This window comes from Meleagris gallopavo, chromosome 4 (assembly GCF_000146605.3).
Source record: "Meleagris gallopavo isolate NT-WF06-2002-E0010 breed Aviagen turkey brand Nicholas breeding stock chromosome 4, Turkey_5.1, whole genome shotgun sequence".
In the NCBI taxonomy this organism is placed as follows: Eukaryota; Metazoa; Chordata; class Aves; order Galliformes; family Phasianidae; genus Meleagris; species Meleagris gallopavo.
The window spans coordinates 20135593-20142710 of record NC_015014.2 but is presented as its reverse complement, the minus strand read 5'-3'; the positions used below and the strand labels follow the sequence as shown (position 1 = coordinate 20142710).

The 7118-nt window shown below is 40.2% G+C and overlaps 1 long non-coding RNA gene across 1 annotated transcript; it reads right to left on the bottom strand.

Annotated features, from left to right (window-relative positions):
- Positions 1 to 576: 576 nt before the first annotated feature.
- Positions 577 to 4734, bottom strand: LOC104910610. Its single transcript, XR_793240.3, has 3 exons — positions 4587 to 4734; positions 3149 to 3245; positions 577 to 696 (listed from the first exon to the last, which is right to left on the bottom strand). It is a non-coding gene; the product is annotated as an uncharacterized LOC104910610 (long non-coding RNA).
- Between the last annotated feature and the right edge of the window lie 2384 nt (positions 4735 to 7118).

The following is a 7118-nucleotide window of genomic DNA, read 5'->3' as shown; positions in this document are numbered from 1 at the left end:
TAGGCTGTAGTTAACTGCCAAAGTAGACCAAGTGGTACGTTGTACATCCTCTAAGAAGCAGGACACTGATACAAATATCCCGGATTTGTCAGAAATATTAATCCTGTCTTCTGGCTTTCGAAATATCCCCTATCCCTTCTATCTACCCAGTCCTATAATCAAACTCAAAACAGGAAAGGATTTAGAACTTGTACATTATGATTTCAGTTACTTGCTTGTGAAAAGAACTCTTTAAAAGTACGCAGAATTACCTGCAAAAGTCGAAGCTTTTCAGAAAATATAGGTCAGGTGATTATTTGGTTATGCACATTTTCAGGTAGCTTTCAAATGCTTAATTCTGACTTCAAGCATACATGCATGCACACAAATGTCTACATGTATACATATTGATAACAGGAAAAAAAATAGTAAAAAAGCCAATTTATTTGTTCAAGTTCACAAAAGGAAGGCAATTACAGACTCATGTAGTAGAGACAGATGACAGATTTTACATCTGCACATGACTTACAAAGCTATCCTTCCATCATGACAGGATACAAAAAACGCTAAGACTTAAATTTCCCATCTCTACTTATTGACCACCTTGCTTGCTACTTACCAGCTGAGGGATCTGAACCACGGTAAATCATACGAGTGGTACACTCTGTAACCTATGGTAATGATTTCGTGGAAACATTTCACTTGGATGCCCAAGACCTAAAATTAAGAAAAAGAAGGAACAATGTACATTGACCGCTGCTTGTTTCTTAAAGGCTGTGTGGAGTACTGCAGCCTGCATTGAGGGGAAAAAAAAAATTACTCCAAATTTAAATTCCTTGCAGAAAGGAGACAGCTTCCAAACAAGAACAAGGAGAAAGTCAAGCTCTGCTTAACTGTCCCTGCCCCCTTAACTCATAGCCATTGGGTCTATCAAAAAAGGCACGCTGAGCTTGTCAAAAAAAGGCACTCTGGGCTAGCTGCAAGAACCCCTCAAGAAATAAGAGAGAATTCCTGACTGTTCCTCTTTAAAATACTTGGATGACAGCAAGTCAAAAGCATTTCCATAAAGAGAAAGCTCTTTTGGTTAAGTTTTATTTAAATTTAAGAGATATGTTCAAGGTCCAAAGGAAAAAAAAAAAAGAGTCGTGCAACACAACATAGCCAAGTCTTCCATTTGCAAGTACTTCATTACAGGTAAGTCTACACTGATAATTATCACGGCTGATTAGAAGCACAGGTCATCTAGTGCAGGTACAAGTATCACACCCCGCACAGCCTTGATGCTGTTTCACGATCTCACCATGGCTGTGCTTGCCTATGCACGTCTGGAGGTGCACCCTGTGGGTCATGGGCCCTGAGGGACTCAGCCAGGTTTGCTTAACTTCTAGTCACCAAGCTGACCATCTCGCCCTGATATCCAGTGCTTCCAAACAGCGCTAACTAATCTTGTGCAGAGACTGGAGGAGGAACCTATCCACACTGACTGGTGCATGTCATCACAGCAGGCTTTGCAGGATTTCTCCAAGCACCTGCACTCATGAATACATTTTACCTTGTTCAACACAGTTTGAACAGTATTACATCACCTCAACAAGTTAATTCTGAAGTCTGCCTAGCTCATGCTCTCAATTCTGCTTTGCCTTCATCACAAAATCTAACGTTGCAATTGCCCATAGTATTTAAGGGTTGGTCCTTACAGAGGAAAAGGACATTTGGGGTGAAAGTGTGGAAGTTTCTGCCTCAACAGCAAACAAACGTAAAATACGTTCTCCCAGTTTTTGGGAGCAGTTTGAGGACTTGTCCTCCAAACTTATCTGGATTACTCTTCCTACAGCTCTCCAGGCATCCTCCAGGCCAGTACTAAGATTTGGTTTTAGCATGACAATTCCAGAGAAAATTTAAGTTGTGTGACTCCAGTGAAACTAAATCATAGACGAGCAAAACTTTTTATTACTTTTTGAACACTGTAACAAATATCAAATTTAGACACAGTTAACTGTATTAGGCAACTGTCTTTTTTGCTTTATAGTACAGAGGAAGAATTCCCTATTAATTTTATACTAACTCAACTGCTTTTTAGTTCATATCCTGTTAATTTCGCCATGACTGAAACTTTGCAGCGTACCACGAATATAGCAAACAATACTGCAAAGCCAGCAGTTTCTTTTTGCTCCAGTTATTCTGAAAGTATTATAGACTACTGACATAGTAAGAAATGTCTCTCCAACGAGCTACAACTTAACAGAGCTTTTTTGTTGTTTCTTCATACACTCAGTAAAATCATCAGCCATGAAATCACAAGCTTGTTGTGTCATTCTTCTGAAGACAGGAAATACAAACCAGACTCATTCAGATGTAGGGCTGTAATACAGACCATAATACAGGTGAAACAGCATTCCAGCATCTCAAGATGTTACCCTCCAAGAGGTGTTTCGGAGTAGATATGGAAAAAATAAAGGTTCTGGCAATTTGACAATCCTGGGGGAGAAATCAAAGCAGCTAACCAGAAGTACTGAACTACAGAATTTTAGAAAACACATTCCTTTTTGTTGCCTGCCACAACTGAAAAAAATAGTTAAACCCTCATTCACTAAGAATACCAGAAATAAAAGCAATGGAAAGAAGCAGCATGCAATGGATACTAATCCACTATGTTTATTCACTTTGTGACCTAAAAATGCATTTTGTCTCTGTATCACAGACAGGCACCTAGCTCCACTCAGTGGATGAACTCAGGGTGCCAAGGCAGCCCTGGAGGGAAGCAGGGAATTAATGGAGCGTGACTGAGGAAAGTCCTCCAGCGCCAGGCACTGCCAGCTGACTTGAACTGCCTGCTTTTCTCAGCCTGAAAAATGAAACTCCCTTTGTGTATTTCAACCAAAATCGAAGGAGGGTATGAGAAGATAATGGGAATCAGACAAGCAAATAGATTAATTTCATAAGCTTCAAGGCAAAAATCCATTTTACTTGTTTAATTTCTTCCTAAATAAAGTTATCGAGGTCTTCATCCAAAAGCACCCAACTGAGAACCTTTTCAGTAGTTCAAAGACACCTACATTTACAGAAGAGAAATTGCTTCCTGTAATGTCTGCACTTTGCTTCCAGCTATTCCCTATGCATGACAAAGAGATTAAGTAACTCTTGCACAATACAGAGTATTTAAACTCACCAGAAGCATCAGCATGAACGATCCCATGTATATGATCAGAAAAAACACAGAAATCATAGCTAGCGTTAGAATTCCACGAATCCACCAGTTTTTCCATCTGTAAAGAAAAACAGCATAAAAAACAACCAGTTACAAATGAAAACAAAGGCCACTCCTTCACTGTGCGAATACTTTGATTTGAGTTGATTAGAAGCAGCAGGAAGCCCAGATACATCTTGCTTAATAGAACATAAAGTAAGAAACACAGAATCTAGTTTACTAGTTGCCAGCTCAACAGAACACATGGCAAAAGAAAGCAAAGGTAGTAATCTTCTCTCTTTCCTCATAGCCTCTCCTCCCTCTTATTTCAGACATTATGGATCAGCCCCTCCTTGAAGGTGGCTGTGAAAATACATCAGGACCCTCTGGGAGCATTTCACAGCAGGAGACATGGGGAAATCAGCCATACAAAGACTTACATGCAAAAAGAAAGGCTGCCAGGAAAGCAGCATACAGGTCTCTGAAGACTGACAGACAGAAATAAATATAAATATATCTGGGAATAAACTCACTGCATGCTCCTCTCTGCCATGGAAATGTTTTTAATTATTAATAGTGTGTACTGTACTTTCTTTTCAGTAAGCTCTTCTCCTCCTCTGCCTTGCTCCCTTCAAAAATCTTGCCCATACATGTACAATAACCAAGAAATCACAATTTACTTCTAAGCACAAAAGAAAGCCTACAAGGTCTTAAAGAAAAGGTCTTCACAGTGTCTTCCTTTAATACCAGTTTTACGTGTCATTGCCACCCCAATAGACACACTTGTTTCAAGAGACACTCAGTTTTGCTTCATATTTTGCATTTAATGTAGAGTTGAACTACATTCATTTGATATTCATCTGCCAGCTAATGGCAGCTAAAGCCACTAAGTGGAAGTGCCGAAATTGCCAGAACAAAGTTGGAGAGGAATTCATTACAATAAGGCTTTACGTTCCCCTTCAATACCAGCTACAGAGAAGCAGCTTGTTCCTAATGGCCTACTTATCAGAAGTGGAAATGCTGCCCAAAAAACTTACAAAAGTTCATCCAGAAAATCAACACTTTCACTTAAACACAAACTGCCCCTCATTAAGCTTGGATGTAGGAAATAAGCGTTTATAACCCCTAGAAATTCTGACTCCAGAGATCAAACCCAAATACTGCTCTCTCACATATTTTATTGCAACGCTTAGACAGAACAACTGCAAAAGTTTCAGTGAACTGTGGGCAATCTTCAGCTGCTGTGAAAAAACATTACACTAAGTGGGCTTCTGAAGCATAAATACATCAATTGTGACAACAAATTAAAAATTATCCTTGAATTTTTGTATGTACCAAATGAAAATTAAAACTACAATACAGTCTGCAATAATTTTAGTTGGCAGCTCTCCAGTTAGAGAGCTCATTTGTTTTACAATACCTGGCAGACAAGCCCGACAAAGCCCTTTTGAGGATTTCTGGAGTGCTGTCTGTTGGTGGTGGAACATCAGGGGTATCTGAATCATTTCTGAGATCCAAATCAACGAGTCCTTCATCCAAATCCACTTCCTATGACCAGAGGAAAAAAAATATATAGCTCAATCACTTCAACTCGACATATAGGAACATTAATTATGCCACAACACAGTGTTCAATCACAAACACGTCTTAGAAAGTGATGTAGGAATTATCAGTTCCCTAAATCAAGACAGCAGTGATGTGCCAGTCAAATGATTGATGCTGTAGAAAGCAAGTGTGCATCAATAAATGTTTATGAGAAGGGCAGTACTCCAGTACTGTGACACGACCTGCTAAACTCAGGGAACTTCATATTCTGGGCACTCTCTTTACCCACCTACATAAACACAAGGTTATTTGTTTCCAGAAGAACTAAAGATGAATAAAACACAGGTTTAACAAAAATCCCTTAGTCTCTTAACACACTTCCTCACCTTAATTTCAAGCTAATCTAAGGCAGCAAAGGGTTTTCTGGTGGCGTCACACCAAGGAGAAAGGAAATGGAGCACCTGACCAACCAGTCCAGCTCCACAATGACAGGCTGCTTTCACAGTCTCACACACACCTATGAGGAGACTTGAACCCTCCAGCTTGAAAATAAACGACCGAAGAACAAATTATGAAGGGATCAGTGACAGTATTGTTCAGAATAACCTCTTGGTACAACCCCAGCAATGCACTTGGATCTTCATCATTTCACTGACAACCGCTCAGAAGACACTAGATAGACCGATGTTTCGTCTTATCCAAAAGCAACATATGCATTCTAATGTGCAAACTGTCACCAACAGTGAGAACAGACCATTGAGATTTCTTTTTCCTCAGCAGCAGTCAATACCCAAGGTGGTGATTTACTTCATTCTTGTGTTACAAACTCCTAACTCTGGGCAGGCGGAAGGCCACACTTGGCCCTGGGCAGCTGCTCCCTTCTTCTGAATATTTTTGGTACTTTGGAAGACAGCAGAAGTACATTTCCCCTTGCCTCCAAAAAAACACTGAGGAGCTAAGGTCTACAGTCCCAGCCATTGCTCAGTTCCTCTAGTCTGTAGCCTTTTCCCTGTAACCTCTTGGCCTACGGGAAGCTGTGCTTGAACATAATCAAAGCCTCAATAACCATAATCTCAGCCTCAGCAACCAACAACCTGTGTCAACAACACAAGCGGAAAAGGTAAGGCCTGCCAAACCTCACTGCCTGAAGCTGCTGCTGGAGCCCACATTCAGAAGCACACACCAAACTGGGCTGAAATGGGGAAGCATGGGGGCCTGGTTTGGGGTTGTTTGGGCTTATGGTGCTGGCCTGCAGGAGGTGGCCCTCTGATCCCATGGCTGAGTAATCATCAGGCAGACACTGACTATAATTAATAGGCATTAGAAGAGTAAATATTTGAAGTGAGATCTAGATCTCAGGAAGTTTGTTGAAGGCCTGAAAAGCAAGCAAACAAATTAATGGGCACGCAAGTCTTGTTATTCAGAGATGTTTTTTTTTTCCAGTTTTGCAGTACTACAGGTTAGGAAATCAACTATAGGTATCATAATGCACAAAAAAAAGATAAAAAATAAAACCAATGTTCCACTTCTTACAGTCTGCATCCAAGTACAAAAAGCTGTTTGTACAGTCCTAGAAGATATCACTGCACTGCAGATGAAGGGCAGTAATCCTGGCCCTAAGACCACGACTTAGAGTATTTAATATTAATCCTTGTTTGTGCACAGCAGAGAAGTTCTCTCCTTTATGTACTGAGAACTAAAAATATCTCCAAGATTTCTGTTCCATTTTTGGGCTTCCAGCACTGCCCTAAGTGCTCAATTGCTGTTTAAACAGCAAGAAATAAAATCATGCCTAGTTTTACACCTCTGATACGTTAACGCAATCTTCACTTATGCACCTAACTTGAAGCAATGTTTTCAATTTGATATTTCCAGCATCTGAAATCTGTGGCATTTGTCAGAGCACGTGAACACCGCGAAGGAGTCCTCCTGTGCTTATCCAATGCATCTTCAGCAGTTTGATGCTGCTGCTATCAGAAGTTGGGCTGGTGCAGTCTTCAAGCTGCACACATTCTGCCATTTTTTAGCTTTAAATCACTAGAACAACTTGTGGGGAATAAACCATGAACTATCTTCTATTTCCCTTTGGACCTTACCTCAACAATGACCTTGAACACTTACTTCATCTTCATCTTCCATTTTATGCTATAATGGCCACAAAACATTTCCTGAGTAAAGTACTTAATTTGCCAAGTCCAAAGCCAAAGAGGAAGTTGCTCACTAACAGTCAGTTAATTGTCATCTCCAGCATGAAATGCTTTAAGAACCCAATCACTTGGGCACAAGCTCTTCTTGTTATTTTTTTTCTTAGTTATATGATTGACTATAAACATTCCAGTTAATAGCTAGGAATAACAATCATCACTGCGGTAACCAGTGATGTGATCACTACAAAAGCCCTCAAAAA